General features: G+C 46.5%; 1 protein-coding gene across 3 annotated transcripts in view; it reads right to left on the bottom strand.

Annotated features, from left to right (window-relative positions):
- The window catches only part of SEMA6A (semaphorin 6A), a 124,146-nt gene extending 98,449 nt beyond the window's left edge, over nt 1-25,697 (bottom strand). For all 3 annotated transcript variants that reach the window (XM_026015431.2, XM_026015432.2, XM_026015430.2), the window contains exon 1: nt 25,559-25,697. The gene's annotated coding sequence lies outside the window, so the exon portion shown is untranslated. The remainder of the gene's footprint in view (nt 1-25,558) is intronic.
- Nucleotides 25,698-27,395: the final 1,698 nt, after the last annotated feature.

Here is a 27,395-nt window from a genome sequence, read left to right as displayed (position 1 = left end):
CTGCATGGAGCCTGCTTCTCCCTCTGCCTGTGTCTCTGCCTCTGTGTGTGTGTGTGTGTGTGTGTGTGTGTGTGTGTTTCTCATGAATAAATAAATAAAATGTTAAAAAGTAAATAAATAAAACAAAATTGTATGTACCATGAAGACACTGTTGTTGTGCTTAAATAATACATTTATCATTGATAGAACTTCTCCAGCTGGAGGTTTTTAAGATCTGTTTCCCCAAATCCTCCTTTCAGTGGGGAAACTGAGGCCAGGGAACAAATGTGCCTCCCCATAGATTATATACCATGTCAACAGAAAATACAAGAAGACGACTGTATTCTCTTTGGATATACAGCTTCTATTTACGTGAAAATAGTACTGCCCTGCCCTGCCCAGCCCGATTCCATTAGCCACAATGGATAACCAAAACAATTTTGTCAATATCAAGAAAAAAAAAAAAAGGCCCTACTTTTTTAGACTCTTTTCTTATATGAATGCTGCCTTGGAAGCTAAAGGAATTAATTGGACAAACTCAATCTTCTCTGCCTGCAATTTTTACTTCTAGAAAGAAGTATACAGTAATTAAAGCATGATCTGTAGATAAAATATTCCAAACCATTAATTTAAAGGTTCTTAGTGATGAGAAGACCACATAAGCACTTTTCAGGCTCTCAGTGGATGAACTAAAACTAAAAATCACCATAAACAAACAGCCAAATGGGGGATCCCTGGGTGGCTCAGCAGTTTAGTGGTTTAACCTTTGGTCAGGGTGTGATCCTGGAGTCCCAGTATCAAGTCCCACATCAGGCTTCCTGCATGGAGCCTGCTTCTCCCTCTGCCTGTGTCTCTGCCTCTCTCTGTCTCTGTCTCTCTCTGTCTCTCATGAAAAAATAAATAAAATCTTTTTTAAAAAAAGAGCAAACAGCAAAATGGACATGACCTATCATCTCTTAAATGTCTCTGAAAATCAGGGGGGAGAAATCACATACCAAATTCCCTTATTATAGCCAAGGACCTACTAAGAGGTTGCTTTATAACTCTGTAGCACTTGAAGACTGAATTAAGAAAGAAAAATCTCTCCTGGAAACTGAGTTAGCTTTAATGGATAACTTCTGTTTGTTACCCTCCCAAAGCATATGGAGATATCAGATACTAGAACACAATTCAGGCAAAAGCCTGAAGAGAGATGAACAGCAGAAGGATCTTGATTACATTTATCCCCTGGAGAAGTGTAAACTTCCATGAAATCCTCATGTCATTTAGAAGTGGGGAAAGGATGGAGGAGCAGCATGGGAATGGCTCCTGCTGGAACCCAAAGCGCCCTGCTGTTGCCCATCCTCTGACTGGCAGGTTAGAGGCTACTTTTCTTTTCACCTCTACCAACACCAAGCAGGGAGACAAAACAGAGTTGGAACCCAGAGACATGAGATACAGGAGATAAAAATGATTTTATTTATAATAAGTGAGAAATTACACTCTTCCTGATTATTGATAACCGAGTGTGTCTAGTAACAACAGGAATGCAGTGCATCTTTTATGCAAAATTCACAAAAGTTTTCCCTCACATCACCTGTTTTGCATATAAATTTTCAGAGCATAGACTAGTACACAAACAATAATCAGAAGGCACAACCAACATTCATGCGCTGTCACAGACGCCACTCTGGCAAAGGCCAGTGTTACCTTCGGAGGTGGTGACAGCACACACCCCATTCAGTTGGTTGTGACTGGTGTCACACTATTCCTGGGCATCCTAGGATGGTGTTTAAATCAGTGATGGATCCTGACCTTGTTCAAATAGAAAATACGGAATTGCATTTCCTTAGGATCTGAATGGAAAGGGGGTTGGTGGTTGAAGAGTTTGTCAATCTGAGGCATTTTAAGCCATTGTTTTAAAATATAGATGTTATAACTATCCTTCAATCGTCTCAGGTCATTAATTTCCACGATATTTATTTCTGTGGCGACTTCTGAGCTTCCTCGGTTGTATTTTAAAAGCGAAATAAACGTATCTACTGAAGGTTGGTCACAAGTTGCACACTGTCAGCATGTCTGGATTATTTTAAGAAAGGAGAGATTACCAAGAGAAGGATCCTGGCCAAGAGTATCTGATACCATTACCCTACCTTTTAGTTCATGAACTTGAAACCAGGCCTATGAAATAATACTCTAAAGTGCTAATGTCAATAATACCTAATGGTACAGAGAACCCCAAGTCAGGCTCCGTGGGCTTGAAACCTTGCCTTTAACTGGCTTTACTACACATCAGGGCAAAAGCAGAGACGATGTGGAAGGAGAGAGGTTCTCCAGTGACCTGTCAGCATGTGGCCAGCAGATACCTCTGTGCCCTGCTCACCTTCCACAGCACCCAGGTGCTCTGCATCTTGTGCTAGGAACAGCTCCTTAGGGTCAGTTGGGGCTTTACATGGTATAAAACCGCCTGGCATCTTCCGGTCTGGCATCTTCCAAAACCCCAGGACAAAAGCTCGGCTGTCTAATCCTCTCACACACAAGGAACGTCATTCTCAGAATAAATTAAATCGGAGGTTCCCAAGACCGACGGATCATTATAATCACCCCAGGGATATTCATTCGACTCTTGCAGATTCCCAGGTCTCAAGCCTGGAGATCCTGATCGGGTAGGCCGTCTGGCATCCCAGTTTCCCAAGGAGCTTTCAGGCCTACCGGTTCTCACCCTTAAGGACAGGAATCCAGCATCGTCAGGAGAGGTCTTGGGTTGATTCTGTTTTTCAATATTAGCATCCGTTAGCACATTCACCAAGGAACTCTGAGCGCAGAAATGACTAGGTATAGTCTCTGTTCTTGGGGACCTGAACGGGGAGCAGCCTTATGGAATTTGTAAAGCCTTATGGAATTTGTAAAGCCTGTAAAGCTTAGACGAGATACAGGCCATGACCAAAGAAAATGTGGGTAGAAGACCCTGGAGGGGGAATGTGGAAGAGGGGAGTGACAGGGCAGTGGTGTTGGGTGGAGAGAAGGTATCAAAACAGGTCAGGTAGGCAACAAAAGCCATGTTTGCCCATGTTATTAGAATTCAAGCATAGAAGCAGTTCTGCTTGCTATTTTCTAGTCGTGCGTGTACACACACACACACATACATACATTCTTTTTGCAGCTTATGCCTCATCAGCATGCTTAGATGAACAGATTTTGGGGGAAAAGAGTAAAAATAGGAAATACTTATCTAGCACTTACTATATAACAGACCCTTTAAGCAATTTACACATTGACTCCTTTATCCTCACAGCAACCCTGAGGCAGACACTACTACTATGCCATTTTACAGAGGAGGAAACTGAGGTACAGGGAGGTTAAGAGGCTTGCCTGAGGTCATGTACCTAGTGAGTGGTGAACTTTGGATTTGGACCCCGGCACCTGCGTCTCTGAGACTCGCAGCCTCTCTTCCCTCTTCTCTTGCACATGTAGTTTCCGTCCCTCTCACCCGGAAGTTTGGACCTGATTACTGAATTCAGATATAATAGGTACCTTAGAGGATGTAATCACAACAAGCTTGCTCTATCAGCTTCCTGTTTGCAATTAAACGCAGACCTCCTACAACAACATCATCAATAATCCCACGAAGGAATTAGAATGTCTGGGCTGACACATTTAAGTATCAGGAGCCATCAGCTTTCTGACAGCTAGGGTAGGGCTTTTAAAAAATACCTGCCTGATATTTGCCACAAGGACCCCCCTGAGAGTCTGTCACAGGATCCTGTCTACAGATCTGGACTTGGTCACTTACATGAACATGAAGAATGGTGACAACAGAAAAGCGTAGATGTGACAACCTTCCCTCTCCCCCCACCCAGCCCAGTCCCTAACACCATCTCCGAATTACTGATTAACCTGGAGAGAGCACTGCAAAAGGAGCCATGGCCCCTTTCTTATTGTTCTTATTTCTTTAAAATTTCCCAGAATGTGTAAAATAACTCTGTTCCCGGCCTAAGCCTTCCTCTGATGTTCACATTTCTTTTTTTAAAAAGGATTTTGTAGCCAGCCATCCTTTTCAACATGTTTTAGTTTGCCAAGCTGAAAATTACCAAGTAAGTGCAAGAGTTGGGCAAAAGGATGAGAACTCATAACTTTACATCGACTACCTTTTATTCAAGAGGAGAATGTTTCTTCTCTTTTCCAAACCAGGGCGCAAAGCCAGGTGCCATTGTGTCTTGGAAGGATGAAAGGGGGCGGTGCATCTAAAAGAGCCCTGAAAAGTCTTGTACTTGTACCAGTTATTAAGTTACCCTCCAGGTCAGTTGATGGTGTGGTACAAGATGAAATCCCCCAAGGTGGGGCCCATCAGGATAATGCTCATCACCATCTCTTGGCACAAGGCCATGAGGTTAGTTAGATAAGGACCCTAAAAGGTGGAAGGGGGAGAGGGCCTCTGCCTTAGGTGGGGCATTAGGCTGCATCCTGTCTACTAGGATAAGGGTTAGCCTCCATCAGCCTCTCCACCTACAAATGCAGATCAGCTTCTCTCTCAGAAACCTTCTACCAGTGGGAGACAGTCACTTACTCTTACTTACAGGAAGGGTCAAGAATGGGGCAGTTTACCAATCCCACAGAAACTTAATTCCTAAGTGGTGCCATGTATTGCCAGATGGGACAGAAATGGAAACATCTCCATGCAACCATTGCCAAAATAGACTGGCAAGTTGGAGTAAGATTTGTGTGGGTGTAGGGATAAATAAGCAATGATGGAGATCCTTTTCTCTGAGAGAAAAGCATCTCCCTGCACAGATGAGGGTCCAGGAGGAGCTGGCTATGCTCTAGAGAGCACTCATTCATTCCCAAGAATCCTTGCGAGTCACCAAAGGACACTTCTCCATTTGGAAGGTGGGCAGTATTACTAATTTGCAAAGTGCCTGGAAACCTATAGAGGAAGACTAAATATGGATCTTACGTGTGAATAATGTCAATACATGTTACATGACTCTGTAACAGACCTATTTTCTGTGACTGTATTGGGCAACTCTTACTGACATATTCACTTTAAACACAATCACCTTCTTTGCTTTTAAGCACTTGAAAAAGCACCAAGCATAGTTTCAGCCGAATTTCTTATAAACCTCAGCGTAACCACAATGGGGAGACCACCTCCGAGCTCCCAAAGTTGGGTCCCTCAAAGGTATTAAATCTTAAATACGCCATCACGTTGACTGCTTTGGCTGCTCACGCTTGGTGTCATTAGCGTCTATTTAATACGGCAGCTGATGCCTTGTGGTCCCTTGCAAATGGGGGGGAGCAAAGCCTTGGAGAGAAGTGAATTATAATTGCCTGCCGCAGGACTGTGTGGCGCTGCCTGTGACAGCGGCCAATGGGGAAAACAGGAAAGCATTAGAGAGGGTCTGTTGTACTGATGAAGTGGAATTCCTAGAACACACTGTGCTATAAAATGAGATTTGGCTCCACAGTGCTGAGAGCAAACAATGGACTCAGTAGTCCCCAGCACTGGTTGCTGGGCATATTCTAGCTCCTTCAGTGGGAGCTGCCTTTCATTCAAGGGAGCAGGAGCCACGCTGGAGAATGGAGGGGGGTGGCGGTGTTATTATCGGTCCAGAGAAATCCTGGGCATAAGATATTAAGGGGAAAAAAGCCAGGAGACTTTCCACCAAGGTGAATGCCACAATGAGCTAGCCTATTCCACTCAATGTGCTTCAGCCAAGTCAATCATTTGGGGGGAGAAATAACTATAGAAATGACTAATAAAATGTGTCCAGCCTCTTTAGCTGGGTTAGTATGATAGGAGTGTGTTTTAGAAAGATCTGGGTGGACAATGGGTCTTTATTAGATCTTAATCTCTGGAAAGGTATGGGACCAAGGAGGCTCTGATGAGTGTGAGTGGGGGCTATAGAGCTTGGGAGGGTCTCTGTTCTATGTCCTAATCCACATATGATTGGATTTCATGGAAGACAAATAGGGAACAGCAGCATCCATATGATGTTCTAAACCACCTTATGATAACACTATGTCCCACCTTAGAAAAAAAGTATTTGTCGGTCTCTAGCTGGGTAACTGATTCTATTAGGAATAAGCCAGGAGTTAAAAGTTTGCTCTCAGGGATCCCTGGGTGGCGCAGCGGTTTGGCGCCTGCCTTTGGCCCAGGGCGCGATCCTGGAGACCCGGGATCGAATCCCACATCGGGCTCCTGGTGCATGGAGCCTGCTTCTCCCTCTGCCTGTGTCTCTGCCTCTCTCTCTCTCTCTCTCTCTATCATAAATAAATAGATTTAAAAAATTAAAAAAAAAAAAAAGTTTGCTCCCAGCTCGCAAAACAGAGGGAAAAAGGGAGTAGAGTAATTCCTACTCAAAGAGTGCTCCAGGCACTCAAAAGACAGCTTAATTGTTGAAATCAAAGACAGTAAATTGTAGCCTGTACATGTGGGAGCAAGTCCACCTAATTATGAATGAGGCATTGTCAAACCAGTTTGCCCCTAAAAACCTCCCTATAAACTAATTTGGATTTTTTTTAAACCCCATTTTAACCAAAATATTTGGGCCAAATTACATGGCTGCTATGACAGCTACAATCAGAGGTATGAATTGAAATACATTCTGTGTGAGGGTTCACGTGAAGGTAATACGTAATTATTTCTACAAAGTATTTGTTCAAGAATTACCGCATAGAAACCAAACGCGTAGAGAAAATCTGCATTTTAACACTTGCCTCAGTGGCAGGTGGGCGAAATCCAAAGGACCCGGATTTGCCCACCTTCTTGCGAAGTTTCACTTGTCAAGCACATACCTACAAGCATACACAGACACAAAACAAACAACGAAATACTCCTTTTGGAGGTTTTAAGGTCCAGGAGCCTGGCAGCCCAAAGTTCCCTGGTGGGAAAGCGGTTTCCCACCAGGCCTCCCCCCTAAGTGGGAGAGGCAGGCTTGGGCGTGGAGGTGGTCACTGGCACATGCAGCCCATTCCTGCCGTATTTGTTCAGATCATTAGGAGAGTGCCAATTAGCACCTATTTTGGTGAAGGTTTTGTGTTGTGAACATCTGTCCACTAGCATCTGGCCAGGGCCCAAGTCCATTTCACAAGAAACACCAAACAGCTGTCAGATGGTCCTGAGCTTGGACGGGTACCAAATAAACACAATCCTCCTTGCCACTGGGGAGGCGGGGCCCCAGTTCCTATTATCTGTCTCCGGATGTACCCAGTCTCCAAGCTCTGACTTGTTAGCACATTCCCTAACTCCTGACCAGCAACTTCCTGATTTTTGTGAACAAGGCTTTGCCCATTGCAGTAAATACTTGGGGTGGATGAAGTCAGAAGTAACTTGTGTTTACTGGAGAGCTAATGATCAAGTTAGTCGGCCCTTGGTTCTCTTCTCTGATCACCCAGCTTCTTTTTTTCTGCCTTCTAGGGATTGACTTTGCAACCCCCTGACTGCTATTTCATGGTTCAACTAGTAGGTTTTCTGAGAAACAAGGGTTTACAGCCAGCGCATCACTGTGATGTGTTTGGTTTTACCGGTGTAAGAGGTTAAGGCCACATCATCGCTTAAAGTCGTATTGTAGAAAATAACTTCTTTGCATATATACATTGGTTTTGAGTCAGATATTACCAGAGATCTTTGGGGCCTCTTTGTTAGTGGAGATTCCTCAATTTCGTGACTCTAAATACACATTAACGACAATTGAAATGTTTGCATACAGAAAACTCAGCGAGAAAATTCTAGGTATTATTCCCCAGGAGTTTCTATGTCCTTTATTTCCAGAACACAAGAAAGTTGTAGCTTGGGGCATGTGGCATAAGCCTGATACACTCAGGCTCCTAGCTGAGTACTAAACCCCACAAAGGCAGATTAAAATGGAGCAAAACCGGGATCCCTGAGTGGCGCAGCAGTTTGGCGCCTGCCTTTGACCCAGGGCGCGATCCTGAAAACCCGGGATCGAATCCCACGTCAGGTTCCCGGTGCATGGAGCCTGTTTCTCCCTCTGCCTGTGTCTCTGCCTCTCTCTCTCTCTCTCTCTGTGACTCTCATAAATAAATAAAAATTTAAAAAAAAAATTAAAATGGAGCAAAACCTAGTCACCTCACCTAATACTTTATTTATCCAATAGGATCCAAGATGCAGTACAGCTCGGTGCACATAGTAGGTATGCACTAAATATTTCCTAAATTAAATAATGAGTGATGATTTAGTCAGTTATTTTCAATCATTCCCTGATGGTCAAAAGAGTAGAGAGACAGAGACAGAAGCAGGCAGAAAGATCCTTCTGGATGCTATCATCCCGTCATCATCTTGTCTTTCAGTTTTAATTTATATGCTAAGAACCATACCCTGCTTGTGACATAAAATACTGAATTTAGCCAATTCTAGTAAGAGGACTTGTTGTCAAAATACAATTGCTAATTATTATTGAGTGCTTATTACGTACAGACATTGTTCTGGCACATACAGTCACATTTAGGCCTCAGAATTACTTTATGAGGTAGGCACTGTTAGTATTCCCATTTCACAGATGAGGAAAACGAGGCAGAGAGGTTAAGTGACTTTCCCAAGATCACAGCCAGTAGAATAGGAAACACCATACTTTTAACTACTCCCTCGTGTTAGCCCTCTAGAAGAAAAGAAGTTGACTCCCAGGTGTAATTTTGACCTTCAGCTTCACTCTGTGTCTAGCACTGCTGTGCTCTTGTTCTTGCTAATGCAAGTCTTGAAACCGTAGGGAAACCATCATTATCATCAGTCACCATTTTTATTGAATTGGTGTCATGCATTCTGCTGCTATGAGCTGGGTGTGCTTTGAACCTTGTCAGGTTATCTTCCTACCCCATGGAGAATGCCAACATGGTACAGGCAGAGTTCGAAATTTACTCCCTCCACTGACTGTAGACTCCGGAGTATGCTTACTCTTACATCCAAGAAAAAACCAGAGTTGGCACTACTGTCAGAGAGTGCCAGTTGAGGCTGCAGCGCATGCATCTCTCCTTAATATCTTCAGAGGCTAATCTACAAAGAGCTGGGGTTGAGTCTTTGAAGGTTGGGAGTAGGGGCAGTGTATTGACACTGGGAGAACTCTTCCCTGAGAGCTAATTACGCCAGACACCTTGTGGCTCTCTGGACAAATGCCTCCCATCCAGTGGTGGCTGAAACTTATCCCCTGACAGTTGTCATTTTTATTTCAACTTATTCCGGGAGGCCTTTCAGACGTACTTCGTCAGGGCTTATTTTATCATTGATCGCTCCTTTGCACACACACCAACAGAAAACAGAAGTGAAATTCGTAATGTCCTAATGCTTCTTGTTCAGTGTGTGACTTCATATTTGGGAGTTGACTTGCATTTGGGACCTCAGAGTGCTGGTCAGTGTGTTTTTCTAGACAGTACTGTCCTCTATCCTCAAGAGCTTTGGTGATGGGCATCTTTACATTTGTTCACAGTATTTCAAAGCAGGTGTCATCAGCCTCTTGACACTGTGTTTAGAGATGACGTCTAGCTGGGTGGGGTTAACTGCTGACTAGCTGGTCTGATCCTGTGTATTGTTTTTTCATCTTTCGTGGGAGCTGAACAAAAGTGCTTGTGTTGAGATTAAGTGACACTAGAGGGCAGCCTACAAGTTGGAAACAAGTAATAGGACACCAAAGCAATAATTTGGCCTATGCCAATAGGTAAGTAATCTATAGTTGGGTCTCTCAGCATTCTGACACCAACTCAAATATTGGGTCCTCACAAAATGAAATAACTCCCTAACGTTTCACCTGAATTGGCCTTTAAAATAAGACCTAAACTTGTCTCCCTCCTAGAAACTCGTTTAGTTTGCTAGAGCTGCCTGATGAAACTCATCCTGTTTTGTTTCACTTGTTATTCAACTTTTTCTTAAAATACAGAATAAAACTTTCCCATTATAAATTGTGTTTAGAAAGTCAATCGGAGAAGGACAATCATTATTATATGGTCTCATTCATTTGGGGAATATAAAAATTAATGAAAGGGAATAAAGGGAAAGGGGATAAAATGAGTGAAAATATCAGTGAGGGTGACAAAACATGAGAGACACCTAACTCTGGGAAACGAACAAGGGGTAGTGGGAAGGGAGGTGGGCAGGGGAATGGGGTGACTGGGTGACGGGCACTGAGGGGGGCACTTGATGGGATGAGCACTGGGTGTTATGCTATATGTTGGCAAATTGAACTCCAATAAAAAAAAATGGAGAAAAAATAAAAACACAAGTTGTATTTAGAGACCCCTGAAAGAAGAATATGATGGGAAGGGTAAATAGACAACAACATTCATCTTTTTAGGATTCTTTTTTTGTGGCATTAATATTACTTATTTGCACCTCTTAAAGACATCGGGGGATTCTGCTGGACAGCTGCGCTCTGTGGTTGACCCTTACCCTAAAGGTTGAAACCACAAAAAAAAACTTGTGATACCTCAATTCTGATGTAATGAAGATCCATCTCTTCTTAAGTGAAATCTTATAAAACACATTTTTTTTCTTATAAGCAGTGTTCAATTTTAGCGCAACTCAGCAGATAAGAAGGCCTAGCTGTCTGTGAACACTGTCTTATTAAATAAACAACACAATTTAGGTGTTATTTGTGTTTTGTGAATTACGTCATCTGCAACATTTCAGCTGTACAAGGCAGTTTAAGAGATCAACACATAAAAAGATGCCCAGCATGGAGTGGGGTAGGGTGGAGGGACAAACACGCGGACGTCTAATTTCAGAGCTCAGATACTTGTATGAAGTAAAATTGTTCAGAATGAAAAAGACAAGGAACAGGCGGCTTGATCTGTGCCCTGATCTTGCAGGAGCGAACCATCAGAACTTGCCTCTCCCACGCTTGTGTAACCTGTTTTTAGAGATGTGCGGGATGCTGTTTCACTTCTCCTCCAATTATCCCCCTCCTGTTACCGTGATGTTGGGGAAAGTGGCCCCAGCTGCCAGGCCAAATGTGACCGTTTAAACACTCTTAATTTCAAAATCTTTAGCACTCCCTTTACAGAGCTGGGTGTGAGCATGGTAGGGCTAGGGCCAAGGTTCTGTGTTGGGCTATTATGTGTCATTTAAATATGGGATGTGATGGCTGTGAAATATGAACTCTTTTTGTCTGAAAACCTGAGTTCACTGGCCCCCATGATCCTCTCAGCTCCCCAGATATGACAGCTTGGAGCAATTTTTCCTCCTTCTATTTTCTTGCCCCACACGTCCAACTGGTCCCTATGTCCTGATGGCTGTATCTTGCCAACACACTCAGAATCTGCTTCCTTTCTTCTACTCACAGTGCTAGCAGATTCATATTTCTAAAACACACATTTGATGATGCCATCTTCTTGTTGAGAAGCTTCAACCGCCTGTGGCTCCAGGTCCCCCTTTGGAGCAGTGGGGAGCCCTCAGCAGGGTGCTCTCAATCTCCTTCCATCCTCAGGCTTCCAGGTAGGCCAGGAAGACCCCTTGCTCCTCTGGGACCAAGTCCCCCATTTCCCTGCCATGGGCCTTTGCTCTTGCTTTTCCCTTAGACCCACGGCTCTTTCTCCCACCCACTCCCACCTACTAGAGTCTCCTTCGAGCACCTGAGATGCCTCCTTCACAAAGTCCTGCCTGAACTTCCGCTGGACAGAGCTCTCCTTCCTGGCCTTCTTAGCATCCCTAATTAACTAAGTACCTCGCTGAGCAAACACACTGCTTTAGGAATGGAGAACAGTCACTCCACCAAAATGATGTTTCACGTATCTGCCTTCCTTGCTAGAACGTGGATCCAGTGTCTGGCCTATACCGGGTTCACAGCTGATTAGTAAATTCTGGACTCGGTCATCATTATGTCTCTGCAGTACCCAGAACTTGCCTATAATCTGTTGGATTAAACAGAACTGCTGCTTTCACTAGACTTGGTAGCCTGGCTCAGGAATATTATGACCTTTGTCAGAGGGGAAGATACACCTGTGTTGTCTATTTATTCCTTGCTAAAAACACGTATCTGTTGTATTAGGTCCAAGTTACAAGCCCCAGGAGGATATTCCTACCACAATATCAGGTTCAACTTTCTGCCCCTCTGAGGTCTACCCTGCACCAGGGTCAGAGTTTGCACCTTGACGTTGCTCTTTCTTTGTATTCCTTCTATAAAACTGGACTAGAAACCCCTCAAAAACATCCTCAAACATCCTCCACTTTTCAACTGATCTCCTTTCAGATGACCGTCCAGACCCTAAAAGCCTTTGGGGACAGCGTCCTGAAATGGCACTCCACTGAGAAGCAGGAACTTATGTTCCAGTTGCACTGATGCCACAGGTGGAGTCCTTGGAAAGCTATTCCTGAACTTGTTCTGTGTCACCATTCAACCTGCGAAAGAGGCAGAATGGGACGATGTCTGTGGTTGGGAGGCAGTCATCAGTTTTCGGAATCGTTAAAGCATTGAGAAAACAGTGCAGCAGCATGGAGGAGTGCAAAACGCAGATTCCGAATGTTGGGGACCTTGTCCCAAGCCCTTCCCTCACCAGAGGTATACACCGGCAAATTACCTGATCTCCTTGAGCTTCAGCTATCTCATCTTTAAATTGGGCCTCATAATCCCTGCCCTGCCTAACCCATGTTGTTGGTATCCAATGAGGCAATGTTTATAAAAGCACCTTGAAAAATATCCTTATGATATAAATAAGGCCTTTATTATTCATAATAACACCGTTAAATACTGTTGAGGTTGATGGTTATCGGCTAGCCTGTTTTCTGAATGCAATCTGCAACTCGGCAAAAGACTCCTTCCAAGGCAGACACACAGTCCTGTGTTTGTACCTCGTTGCTGGAGGCCAGTGCATCCTCTCCCCAAAAGGGCCCCAAAATGTGCCACCCTGGGGAAGATGTGTCTTCACTTGAAACACGGGCAGTGAGAAACAATGAAATATGCAAATGCTTATGATGACTTTTAATAGAAGAAGCACTCTGAGTTAAGACTAGGTATGGTAGACTACAGGCAAGAAAAGATATTGTCCTAGTCCTACATGTAAAACCTTTTCAAGTTGTGCTCAGAAGAATTTGCATTTCAATAACATTGTGATAATGTCAAGCTATTCACAACATTTCAAAGCCTCCTCTTGCACACCTGGCATGTTGTAGGATCTGCTGGGGAACTGGATGTGGCTGTTTTCTAACAGCAGAGGCAATTATGTTGTCCTTTTCATTCTTGGGAGCGGATGTGCTTGGGCAATATTAACAGGTCTTATGTTCTGGACATGACAAAATATGGACATGAAAGCTCCACCCTCCAAGATAGCCCATGAGAATTAATTAATCAGCATATTCAACATGGTGAACTTCCCCTCATCACAAATGAGAGGAAACACCTTGTAGATACAAGTTGACTTTTGAATAGAAAACCTTCCCTTGTACTCTGTACATCCCTTTAAAGAAGAAAAGTATCCAAGAGATGTTTGTTACCTTTTTTTTTTCTTGGCTACACAGGAAACTACTCTGTTCTTTCTACTTTTGATAGCATTAGCATCTCCCCTTGACTGGGCAAGCATGAGATCTTGGGTTCACTTTATTTCCGCTAAAAGTAAAACCATTATTGCATGCAATGAGACAACCATCTTGAAAATTATCTTAGATAATCACTACCCTAGAACACAGTACAGCAAATACGGCACATCAGTTTAATTTAGGTAATTTCTCATTATGATGCTTATAGATCGGTAAGCTTAATTGTAAAAAGTTAAACATTTATATAATTCATAAGCACAAATTATGCTAAACTAGATGGGCTATATGCTATTAGAATCTTGTATAAGCTACTGAATGATTATTCACACGAAAATTTAATTAATAAGAAATTTATAATCTAATTAATATATTATACCTAACTTTTATTAGACCCTCTAGTTAAAAGTCAAACCTAAGTAGCACATTAACATTATAATTCAGCTTCTTGATATCTGTTGTAGAACTCTTGCCACGGGAAAAAGTACTTTTAACCAAAAGTAAGGCCTTTATCTCTCCCATGTTTATAGTATTCCCCCATCATTATGTTTAGCACATGGTAACAGGTACTTTTGGGCAAAGGAAATGCCACTTGGCCCACTGCCCCCAGTTCTTTCATTTGAAAGAACTCAAAGTCCCATTTGATCTTGGGAAGGAAGGGCATCCAGTCCCTCCAGGAGCCAGTAAATCTCAGTTTTGAGAAAATTAAAAATGGTTCTCCTAAAGATTAAAAGTATCTGGATCACTTATAAATTTCAGTTGTCCCTCAAATGATATTTCTTCCTTTGCATGACCATTTTGCAAGTGATACAGAATCACGCTTTTCATATAAGAACCTAGTATGGTTTGCATGGCAAGATAACAGAAGCATGTTGGAGTCACTGCTGTCTGAAAATGTTCCACCAAAATACAGCCTCCAAGGCACTGGCGTCTTGGAGGCACAAAAGAAAATCTGTAATCAGAAATCATTAATTAAGGTTAATTAAAGTCCACATTGTATCTGACTGACATTCACACAAAAAGTACTGCTTACTTTTCTTTAGGCTATGTGTACAATACTGTGTCTGCCTGGACGCCAAAGAGTAATCACAATCTTGTTATTGTCAGGAGGACAGCAAATTGAATTCATACAAACTCTTCTTCCAACGAAGAAAAAGCTTCTGATCTGAGATATTAGTTCCCCCCGGTCCTCCTCATCACTAAGCCTTCCTCAAAAAAACAAAGAAACAGGGCAGCCCTGGTGGCTCAGGGGTTTAGCGCCACCTTCGGCCCCGGGTGGGATCCTGGAGACCGGGGATCGAGTCCCATGTCGTGCTCCCTGCACGGGGCCTGCTTCTCCCTCTGCTTGTGTCTCTGCCTCTCTCTCTCTAGGTCTCTCATGCATAAATAAATAAAATCTTACAAACAAACAAACAAAATCCCCAAGAAACAACTCACTTAGGAGAACACTGAAAAACGAACAAGACTATGCCAAATAACCAGAGGTCCATCATACTGAATTCACAAATACATGTTTTCTTTGCTTCCTAGAGAATTTGGAGGGGGAGGGGAAGAAAGGTTGGGGGCGGGGAGTGTGTGCGGATAATTGCAGCCTATGGGTAAGCCAGACCACATGATCAGAAACTGCTGTGACACTTAAAAGTGTTTCTCCTCAAGGAATTCTGGTGCCCAGAAGCCTGGTGAAGCCAGTAACAATTAAGGCCATGTTATCCTTTTAATTTACTTGAAATTATTGGCCTCTAAAATCAATCATTTTGTGTGGTTGCATAGGGGAGGGGGTAAAAATAATAGGCACGTGCATGAAAAATGCTTGTTGATCTTACACAAAAATGTTGGCAGGCTGGGTCTGGGGAAATGTAAAACGGCTGCTTTTGAAGCTCACCCTGCAATAAAAACTAGTCATTTTCTAGTAAGGGAAGAAAAAAGTGACTAATTTTCTAGATTAGACCCATTTGTAATGAATTCAAGGTTTTGTTCCTGTGACTCTGCCTGGATTTTTATTTGACGCCTTGCATGTCCTGAATTCGGTGCTGTTTGCTTCAAGTGTGCGCTTGTTTTATTTTATGTTTTAATCTACAAAGGAATGAAATGGCTTGGCTTCGAATGGCAGGAGTCCTTGAAAGTCCACTTGAGAAATGGGAATTAAAGCATTAAGAAGTGTACCAGTATCTGTTACACAAGGCCAAATGTACCTAACAAAGGAAAGCTGTGTTCTACATCACCCACGAAGCACATAAATCACTGAGTGTGTGTATCTCCTTCTTGCAGCAACTTACTCCTCCCCATCTTACTCTTGACTCGGTCACCCAATATATATCCACAACTGGACAGCTTTTCCTAATCAGCCCTGAAGTCACAAACCTAAAGGCAAAACAACCAAAGATGATAATTACAGAAAGGAAAACAAACAAACAAAAAGCTTAGATACTCAAAAGCCCTGTGGGCCACTGTCACAAAATACAGTGAAATGGTCTCTAGCTCCTTAGCAATGTGTATCCACCCTAAAACAAAAACCAAAACACACACACACAAAAAAAAACAACAAACAACAACAAAAAAAATGGAGGTTAAACCTTAGGTAAAGCACAGCATGTCTCCCTTGCCATACCAAAGCACAACGTACAGCACTCCTGAGGTCATTCTATTTATTTAGCCATCTGCAGAGCCGAACCCGAATTATGAACCTGAAATTTTGAGCAGAGCCATGAATGCCCTCATTTACCTCCACATTTGTGAATAGTCTTAATGAAGAGCTCGCACCCTTTGGCTTTCTTGTTGAAAGATGAAAGTGACATCAGTCCCTGGACAGTAATTTTTTTTTTTTTAACCAGCCAAGACTGAGCATGAGGCAAATCCTGGAGTAAATATCAGCTGGATGTGCACATAACAAGGTCCAGAGAGACACTCAGAAGTTGCCTCTTTTAATCCAACACTGAATTATACGAGAAGCGGTTTTCGGTTCTTTTCAGAGCACCACAACTGCCAAAATAACTGCAAGGCTTGCAAGCCCCAGTATATCTCAAACCTTTCCCAAGACACCCCAACACTATCTGAGGCATTGAAACTATGGCAACCGAATAAGAAAGCAGCCTCCATGATTTATAGATGAAGATCCCAGCGACAGTGTCTAGCTAGGGCCATCATTCATGATACGAGAAGAATTAGCACGGAATCCATCTCGCAAACCATTTACAAGTATTCTTCTTGTAAAAATCCACCCAACTGCCATCCTGCTGCATATACTCCACTTTAGAATGCTATAAACAATTTGGTTTCTATTTATCGCTCACCCTACAGAGATGAGAATGTTCTTAGTAACTCAGATGCTCACGTTTTTGGAATAACGAAAGGCTTAATAGATTGGTTTTCCACCTGGGTATTTGAGGCCTAAGAACAAATGCATTCAAACACCAAAATACATGAGTGGAGTCATGTGGTTCTCCGAAATAAAAAGGAGGAGAGACAGTTGTTGGATTGTCTGAGTGGGGTGTTGTTTTTTTTTTTGGGGGGGGGGTTGTGTGTGTGTGTGTGTGTGTGTGTGTGGAATGCAGTTTTTCATAAAGCATTCCATTTTCAGGAAAGGAACATTTCCATTCACCAGCTCAATCAGTATTCTCTCAGTTTCCTCATTCAAGGACAGTAGGAGTCTGGGGAAAGGGTGGGGAAGCACTGGTGTTGCTGCAATATTAATGAAAAGATTGAATATTCTCCTTAAAAAAAAGATTTCAGGAAGAGGAAAAGGGAAAGAAGAATGGATCCATCCCAGAAAGCTTGTCTGTAAAACTCTTATCTGACGTCCAACCATAATTAATAGATTGTTTATTTCTTCCCAGTTTCTAAAATGTTTCTTTTCTAGTGGCATTGTTTTCATTGTGTTCAGTGACTGATCCAGTTGTGTTCTAGACATGCTTCCAATCAAATCATGGCAAAGGCTTGGTTTTAAACATGGGGGTGGGTGGGTGCAGAAGGCATAAGAGTGTTGTGAAAGAGCATCCGTTTTAGTGGTTCTTCTCCCAGTTTTTTAATTGGCGTGGATTCTTTGAATTAGATTTTCTACAAACAGCAATTATAGGTTAGTTGGAAACCACTAGAAAGTGCCGAGTCATGTTAAATGAAAGCCTCAGGTCTATGAGCCGGATGTGGAAATACCTGTCTAACCATTATTTTCAAAGCACCAGTCATCACACTTGCTGCTAGAAAGACCTGGCCCTTCCCTCTTTGGGGCATGTTAATTGCTGATTTATTTCACTCTCCTGACATCCTCTTTCTACTTACAAAGTCTAAGAAAGAATTTTTTTTTCCTCCTGGATGAAAATAACTGTTATTCTAAGTAAGCCACAGAGGGAGAGTCTTGCTCCCCCTGGGTCCAAGAAGAGTCCATCAGGGAATTGTGGTGATTATACCAATTTATTGCCCCTTCTTCTATATCTTTTAGAAGTGAGATTCTTCTCCCTGATAAGAACTTGTATTACAACTACCATTTGAGTCAGATGTCAGGTAATAGGACACTGTACCAGTCAGGAGGGTAAATGCTAACTCCTATGGGATCAGCCAACTAACTACTTGCTCCATTTGGTGGGGAAGGTGGAGTTTTGCTTCTGCGTGGAAACTCAATGCTCTCCCAAACCAGTTGATTTGGGCTTGGCCAGGGAAGAGCAATCCAGCAAGTAGATGGCCACCAGGAAGGCCCTCTGGTAGAAGGCCTAGCTACAGCCTCCTGGAGCAGTCAGCAGACAAGCTTCTCTCCATGACAGGTAGGGTCCTTGCGGTCAATTCAGCTCATCCCTGAACCAACATTACAGGCTGCTCTCAGATTCTTTAGTGCATGCAAATTGTGTATTTTATTTTTAGATGTCAGTAAGTGAAGTCTATCATTTTTTTTTTAAGCAGTCATCCTTTAGGCTCTTACCTGATGTGAAGTCTTATACTGCCTACAGTGGTTTTATTGGTATGATGTTTTTTCTTCCATATTTTGGGTGTGAAATTTCAGCATCCAAAGTCAGGAAGAGGATCACAACTCCTCTTCTCACACAAGTGACTCTTTCACATGCTTCCCAGCTGAAAACCCCTGGCACTGTGGCCAGCTCATGGTGTGAATGTTCACTTCTAGTCCAGGGGCGACTTCCTTTGTACCATCTGTTACACTTCTGTGGCCAATTCCTTTTTACTCTCCCCACCAGGGCACTCTCCGTGACTTCTATCCCCCAAATAAAAATAACATCTAATATTTAATGAGCGGGTATCCTGTGTCAGATATTGTGCTATGAATTTTACAGATGTTACCATATTGACTCTCATCAGCCGTGACATTAGCGTCATACCAGCATCTTACAGATGGAAACTGAGGCAGAGAAGTAACTGGCTCAAAGTCACGGTATTTGTAAATGGAAAAAAAAAAAAAAAACAGGCTGCAAATCAGTGGGTTACATCTCCCTACGGAGTATGGCCTCTGCATTGTCCCCGTCGCTGCCCACTGCCTTCCTGTGACAGTCCCTCCACATTTATAAACTCGAGGTCTCAATATCCTAGTGAATTCGCCCTTGTCACAGCAAGGATCAAAACTCCTCTCCTAGCACCCCTGGTTCACCCTGACATGTCTGTTCTACATTAATGCTTACACTGACATGAACTATTTTAAGGCTTACCTCAGCAAAAACAATGCCCTCACCTTTTATAATGCCTGGCAGAGTGCCACTCCCATGACCTTGCCCAAATTAATGGTCACACTGAAAAGCCATCGTCACTTGAGGCAGTTGGCATTCTGATGAATAGGTTTGCCGCTCTCCGTGCTCTATGAAGACTGTGAATTTCCAATGAATTTGGGGATCTTATTTAATTTCATCATGTGGTTTATACTAAAATGTGATGCCAACAGAATATAATCTTTCTTGTATGATTTAGTAGACGGTAAAGCAAGATCTCTGCGAGGCCCAGGGTCTGGGGTAGGTAGAAAGGAATTAGCGTCATACTCTTCCAAGTTTGCAGAGTGCATTTCACATCTTACCAAATATTCACATTTGTGGTTTCAAATTATTCTCCCAACAGTTTCGACAAGGTGGGAAGCATAGGTTTACTATTCACAAATTTTGTTTAAAATAATGCAGCTTTAGAGAGGTTAAGTGGCTTGTCCAAATAAGAGTCTAGAACTCAGGACATCCAGGTAGAGGATCTTAACTACAATTACCATGGTACTGGCAGTAGGGGGCAGAAATGTGGGTTCATAAGCATACTATCTTCTCCTGTCGGAAAGGTGGATTTTTTAAAAGATTTTATTTATTTATTCATGAGAGACACACAGAGAGAGGCAGACAAAGACAGGCAGAGGGAGAAGCAGGCTCCTCGCAGGGAGCCCGATGTGGGACTCAATCCCGAATCCCGGGATCACGCCCTGAGCCAAAGGCAGACTCAACTGCTGAGCCACCCAAGTGCCCCTGGAAAGATGGATTTTAAAAAGTACTATCAGCAAACTCCAAAAAAGCACAACGGGTCTGTGGCCAGTGGTTACAATGCAGAACAAATGAGGCCAAGGTCAAAAGCTCAATCCCCATAAGTGCTGGCTATCTTCCTAGCTCTGTTTCTTGGCAAGCTGCTTTTACCTAAAACTCAGATTCCCTCCAGCTTCAACCAGGTGTACCACAGATGTGTGCTCTTGGCCACAGAAGGGGACTGGGTGAAGGTGTGGGAATTCACAGGCCCCAATCCATCACCAGGACTGGGAAAACAACCCGCCATGCACGCTCCACTAATGGTGCATGAGACAAATCACCTGTGTACATGGAAGACTGTCACACACACGCAAAGAAGTATGTCATTGGGTGGAAACATAAGAAAAACAAGAGCAGATAAAAAAGAAAAATTAGATGTTTGTAAAAAGAGTCACTCTTGATGGATTGATTAATCAGTTAACTGATTGAACACATACTTGTTACAAAGGGCCTATGGTGTGCCAGGCACAGGTTTAGGGGCTGGAGATACAGCAGTGAATAACACCTGAAAGTCTTTCCTCGTGGTATTATGTTCTAGTGGAAGAAAGAAGATAAATGAGAACAACATATACTCTGTCGGGCTGTTAAAAGTGAGAAGGGGGGAAAAAATGAGGCAGGGGGAGTGGGGGTGGGAGTCCTGGAGGAAAGAGTAAAGTTAGGTGATCAGAAAAGGCTTCACTGCAAGAGTGATATTTGCACAGGGACCTAAAGAATGTGAGGAGCAAACCACACAGCTATCTGGGGAAAGAATCATCCCAGCCATGGAAGAGCAGAAGTGAAGAGCATGCAACGGACCCCGAAGAGAACACGTCTGGCATAGTCATGTAGCCCTAAAGAGGGGTGGAAATCCCAGATCCCTTTGGGCCACAAAGGTTGTAGGTCGGACTCTGGCTTCTAGAAGAAGATGGGAAAGCATCTGAGCGGAAGTGATCTGATCTGGCTTCGTGTTTTTTTGTTTTTTTTTTTTTTCCAAAAAAATCACTGTGGCTGCTGTGTGGGGAAGAGACTGTAGGGGGCCAAGAGCAAAGCAGGGAGACCAGTTGGGAGGCTGGCACAGTCACCCAGCAGGAGAAGGCAGCGGCTCAGGCACCAGGAGGGCTCCAGAGGTGGACGACTATGGAGGAGGCCCCTGCGCTTTCTGAAGGAGCGGCCCACAGCATTGCTGCTGGAGTGGATGTGGGTCTGAACAAAGAGTGAAGGGGTAAGTCTTAAGTTTTCACATGTGAACAACCCAAAGCATGTGGTTCCACCATTTACCACCAAGATGGAGGAAGTTATAAGAAAAGCCTCTCTAGGGGAGAAAAGACCCAGAATTGGGTGCTCAGAACATGTCAAGTTTGAGATGTCTATCAGATCCAAGAAGGCTACCTAACCTGTAGGATTTGCTATCTGAGAGACCCAGGAGAGAGGTCTGGGGTGAAGAGGTTACTTGGGAAACATTGTGTTGAGTACTGACAGTTTTAGAGGATACTCTCCATTAGTGGAATCTGAATTAATTCGAATCAGAAAGTTTTACAAGAACTTGCCAGCTTCACAAAGCAGGAGCCCCTTGTGTATGGACTCTTCTGCAATAGTCCCATGCTGAGCAGTATCCTGTACGCTTTTCTCCCCTTGAGGTTTGTGTGGTATGACATCTCACTTGCCCATTTCAGAGGGATTAAATGCCTCCCTGCCTTCTCATATCCCCAAGAGGCAACCATGTGGTTGCTGGCAGAGAATAGCTCAGTTGCTGAGAAAAGCCTTCACTCTGGAATAGTAAGATCTCAGAGATGACTTGGCTCCAGGGTACCTCGAGAGAGTGGGGGACACTGATCACTGATAGGGGAGGCCACAGCAGGATGTTTCCAGGCTCCACCTTCCTCTGGGAGTGTGAACGCCCAGGGCCCAGGGAACACCCACTCCGGGAGGAGGACAATAAATTGTGGAAACCTGGGGTGGGGGAGGCAGAGGGAGAGACACACACAGTCTCTCTTAGGCTTTATACTGCTGCAAACGGCAGATGCTTAATTAAAGCATTTGCAATTAGTTTGGCTTGTTCTGTGATTCCTTTCTGCAAACAAATAAGATGAGAGAATATATTCGCTTTTGGCAATCTAGTTTTAAAAAACTTCTTCTCCCATGATCACTCTTTTGTCCTGCTCAGAAAAGAGCTGAACCACCATGTACCCGTAGTAAAGTGTCTGACTTACCTCCTGCTTCAAAACGGTATTTTTCCTTCCATTTCACATGGGAGTGCAATGCTTTTAAAGCATGAGTATTTATTTTGAATTTAATACAAATTCTTAATTTGGGTGCCTTATTTTCATTCAATGAAGATAACAGTCTTCTTAATTCTTGCTCTCCTTCTGAGTCAACATACTAAGCAATATTACCCGCCCACTCAAAATGCAAATGCTATATTTTTTTAATGATGGGAAAAGCATTCACTAGGCTTGGAAAGAACTTGAGGGCTGTGTGTTTGTGTGTGTGTGTGTGTGTGTGTGTGTGTGTTGCTGTGTGTGTAAATAAAGAGTTGCACTTATTGCCACTTTATAATAAATAATCACTTATTTGAAGCTGCTTTGTGGGGGGGGGGGGGAACAGCAGGTCCATTCTAAGCAGAGAAATGTGAATCATGTGTGACTATGTCTTTCTTTCGTTCATTCAACATTTACTTAGGTTTCTACCCTAGTTCTTAATGAATTCTTAACCTATTTAAGTGTAGTAGAAGTTTTAAGTACATTCTGCAGATGGCTCCTGAGACTATGGTTTTGGGTGGCTGCTCAACATTTACACAGGAGGACTACATGCATTATTGAAGAGTGTGGCCCATCTCTCGGGGGTGATAGTTACAAAACCCAACACTTTGGGAAGACTGTCACCACCCCAGCACTGTAAATAAGACACAGGAACTAGAATGCTTCCTTTCCATCAAGTTGAAAAAGGATGCAACAGAGATGAGGCTTTAAACCTGACCTCCATTCTTTCCCGCTTTCGGATTGGTTTGCCAAGTGCCTCATTCAAGAATATCCTAAAAGGAAAATAATAATACAGAGTAGGAGTTACTCAAGATTCAAATAAAAGTTACCGTGTAAACAAGCACGGGTAAACCAAATTCAAATAGTGCAATTATTTTCTGACAAATAACTGAGGTTAATAGGTGGAGACAGTGTTCCGCCACAGTATTTAAGGTCAGGTTAATAATTAACTTTGGTGCCTGGCGTAGTTTCATCAAAGCTTACTGTAAATCATAAAACTGCTCCATGCAGACTAAACAGGGTATTATAAAAAAAATACACACCAAATGCTTTGCAGTCTTGACCTCTGGTAGCCATTTGGTTATGGTGTAAAAAAGTACGATACTTCAATTCAGAATTGAGCACAGGCATCTTTACTTTGGGAGAAAAAGCCTAAAGAAAGGATTCACGTGTCTGGAACCTATAGCCTTTCTGCGCCATCAGAATTGGACTTGATGCCCAAGATGTAGGTCTGAAGGAAGACGGACAATTATCAGGATTCAAGAAAGACCGGCAGAAGCACTCGAGACCTTCCTACCCCGGAAAGACTTAAAAACCAGCGCTGGGGGGCATTGCATAGCTTTCTGGAGACCTGCTGGCGGAACACTGCAACTGGGTTAAACATCTTTTCAGATGTGAGGCGAAGAAAGTTGCGCGTACAAGTGTGAGCATCTGCGTGCTTCTGTGTGTGCGCGCGCGCGCGCGTGGCTGTGCGTCCGCCTTCGCCTGTGTTTTAAACCTTTCACGGATCAAATTCGGTAAGGAGCAACTTGATTTCCATCCTCCAGCGGACGCCGAAAGCGATCCCGCCGCCGCCCGACCGGCCGGCCACCGCGTTGGCACAGCGGCCACCTTTCTCCCAGGACCACTGGCACGGCCACTGGGGCTGCCCGCAGCGCTGCGGGCCGGAGGCCGCGGCTGGCGGCGCCTTCCCCGGCTGTGCAGACGCAGCTGCTCCCCGCTCCACCAACACCTGGCTGCCTGCTCCACCCTCCCCGGACCCCCGCCGGCTGGGAAAACGCGCGTGGCCCAGGGGGAGCCTGGGGCTGCTGCGCTTGGCCCCTGCGCCAGCCGCTGTCCAGTGGCCGCCCCAGCATCCTGAATCCTGCCCCTGAACTTCCTTTCCCTCCCCTCCGCCTCGCCCCCGCTTTCTCGAGCGGCCCAGCAAGGGCAGCGCCGAGGCCGCATCCCGGCCGACTGCCGGCCGGGGGAGCCGCGGCCTGCGGGCCAGCACCCGAGTCCCCGCGGCCCGGGCGGTCCGCCCGCTTCCCTCCCGGTTCGGTTTTCCGCGGGCCGCACAGGCTGCGCCCCAACCCCGTCATGCCTGCCGGCCCAGGCTTTGAGAGAAACTTTCCAGAAGCGCCCGGTCGAGCGACCCCGTGCTGGAAAAGGAGGCGGCGCGGGAGCGGGAAAGACAGCGGAATCCTGTTTCCCTTCCCGAAACGCACAAGTTCGGGACTGCTCCCTGGCTCCCCCTGTACCTCTCGGGTGTGGGGAGAGGGAGCGGATCTTGGGATCCTGCTTTTGCACCGTATACCACAGTGGGGAGCCGAGGGGGAAAGGCAGAGGCTCTGGAGAAGGGGCACTTCCATCCCCGCGGAGTCACCCGGGGAGGGCGGGCACTGCCGGGCCAGCTCCCAGGGCCCGCGGCCGGCCACGCAGCTCTCTAGGACGCAGCGAGTACTCCGGCCCCCAGGACCTGTGGCCGGGGCAGAGCCCTTGTCTGGGTAGCAAGCACTGGGCCATCTTTCGCAAGTCTTTCCACCCTTCCCCTCCAGGGACAACTCCTTTCCACAGAGGGACCCCTTAGATTTTGGAGGAGGGCGCAGCGGGCGTGAAGCCCCGGCGTGGCGGGCTCTGTGCCGGAGGGGGACGCAGCCGCGACAGATGCCGCCCTCGCCGGCCAGAAGGGAGCTGCGGCGGGGGACAGGATCCGGGGCGGGGGGCACCGCGCCACACCGGGAGGAGACCGTTCCTGGGCACTCATTCGAGCAAACAAAGCCCGGAACCTCTGGTGCCAGCGGCCGCGAAAGCCAGGATGTCCCCAAGTGGCAGGGCGCACGGGTACCAGGGCCATTACAAGTTTCCCGCACTCCCAGACCCCGAGCGGACAACAAAAGATTCTCTTCGCTTCCCCACCGTCTCTGCGGAACCCCTTCTCCCACCACAGAACCCAAACCTGGTGCTGGGCACCACCGGCGCTCTTCCACCCAACGTCCGCCAGCCCTTGAGGGCACAACGCTTGCCCCCGCCTTTGCACCAGGACTGGGCGCTCCTGAGAATCCCACCCTCTCGGGGCCTCTCTGCTCCCTCCCTGCTGGCCCGAAAGTGAGGACGGGCCCCGGGTCCTACACGCGCGTCCCCCTGCCAGGCAGCACCGGGCGGCGCCGGGCGTGTGCGCCGCGCGGGTGGGGAAGCTCGAGGCGCGGAGCCCCGCGGTCTCCCGGGCACAGGGCGGAGAGGAGCGGCGGGCTGGGCTCACGACTGCTCCCCCAGGGCCGGGCAACGCTCGGGAGGCAGACACCAGACAGAATAGGACGCAGCGACCACAAAGCCGACAGCGCGTGCCGGCCGCGGCCCCGGGACCCGCTGCCCAGAGCCGGGCCGCCAGGGAGGTGGGGCGCGCCGGGGCGCCCCAGCCGTACCTTTTCGGTGCATCGACGGGCAGGCGGCCGGGGCTCGGGGCGGGCTGGTACAGCGTGCATCCCATTTAGTAATCCATTATCGAGGAGATCTCTGCGGGCCGCAAGCTGCGCTCTCTCCTCTGCAAGCCTTTGTCATTCCTACATGTGTGCTTGTCTCTTTGGGGGTAACAGTCGCGGCGACTACTTTCTGGGAAGCAAACGCGCTGTGTTCATCTCCAGTGACAGGCGCAGAAGGGGAGAGGGGGGAAAAGAAGGAAAGAAAGAAAGAAAAAAAAAAACAACCCCAACAAGGAAGGAGTGAATGTTCAAGAAACTCTTCTCCAAATCCAAATTCCACTTGGGATTCCACTCCGGTGAGCCCCTTCGGTGGTGTCTGCGCGGATTAACAAGTCATTTCAGGGTGGGGGGCGGGGTGGGGGCGGGGGCGGGGGGCGCGCTGTGGCCCCGCTCTGCGACGGGTGTGGCGATGCTGGCCGCTGCCGCTGCTCCTAAGCGGGCATCGCGGGCGGTCGGCCCCGCGGAGAAGCGCCGCTGCTGCGTCCCGAGCGCCCGGGCAGCCGAGTGCGCGGGGAGCGGAGTTGGCTGCAGCCTCGCCCGGAGCCGCTCACTACTCCTCTGTCACCGGAGAGGCCGAGGCGCCCGGGCGGAGCCAAGTCCCGGACTGGATTGCGCAGGGAGGACTCTCCTCCCGCAGCCCCGCCTCCTCGGGCTGGCGTCTGCTCCGACCCGGAGGCGGGCCGCGGTGTGTGTGTGTGACTGTGAGCGAGCGCGGCGGAGGGCGGGAGAGCCTCTGCGGGGCGGCTGCAGGTGGAGCCTTGCACCGACCGGCCGGCGGGGCTTCCTTCCGCCGCGATTCCCGGCCCCGCCGTGCGCCGGGTGGAGGTCCCCGCGGGCCCGACTCGGGCTGGGTCCCAGCCCCTGCTTCCCCCCCCGCGCATCTGCTCCAGCAAGGAGGGGGGGGGGCGGGGGGGCGGGGAGCCCGGACAGCGTTGCTGAGCCCTGCCAAATCAGAAAAATAAATAAAAATAGACGTAGTGCAGGAGCGAGTTACAAGAAAGGATCTGTTTATCGATTTTCTTAAATGGAAAAGTTTTAAAGGACGAGGGTAAGTGAACGACGAGCCTTTCTGATTCTGATCACTGCACCGGGAGGTAGATTCCAGAAGTGAGGGGCGCCCTGCCCTGCGCACCCAGATGAACTGGACACAAGCCGGGGCAGTGAAAAGCACACTTCGAAGACACGAACACCAAGTTCAGGCGCATCCAGCACATCCAGCATGTAAGGAAGCACGTACCCCTAGTACAAAGGATGGTGCTGTCAACGACAGCCATGATCTGTTTCGAAACTTAGGAAGTGTATGCAGTGCCCTCAGCAATAAGCAAACTTCAGAAATAAGACGCGGACCATTCCAACGGGAATCCCACAACCTCGTGGAAGAAGTGAAATCGCAACTTCTTCCACGGAGCTATTGTTAGGATCACACGGAGAATGGCAGGCACAGCCTTTCTCCGCCGCGTGAACTTGCAACCGCCCAAACCCCTGCAGCTACAGGCCTGTGCCGACCGGTCCCGCCGCCCCGGGCCCCCCCCCTCCCCGCCCCGGGCCGCCGCACGCTCCCGTCCCCGCGGCGCCCGGGCACCCCGCGCCCCAGCGGGCTTCGCAGACGGGGCGGGCCGGAGCCACAAGCCTCTGCAGAGAGCAGCCCTGGGCGGCCAAGCAGTCCGCGGAGCGATATTTAGCGACCTCGGGGGCGGCCGAGAAAGGCACTGGGAGGAGGATGGGGGTCCCAGGTGCCCTTAAGCCGAGTACCCCCAAGGAAATGCGTTAGGAGCCGCAC

Source organism: Vulpes vulpes, chromosome 12, assembly GCF_048418805.1.
Source record: "Vulpes vulpes isolate BD-2025 chromosome 12, VulVul3, whole genome shotgun sequence".
Classification (NCBI taxonomy): Eukaryota; Metazoa; Chordata; class Mammalia; order Carnivora; family Canidae; genus Vulpes; species Vulpes vulpes.
Note: the sequence above shows the minus strand (reverse complement) of the source record. Positions and strands in the feature narration are given on the sequence as shown.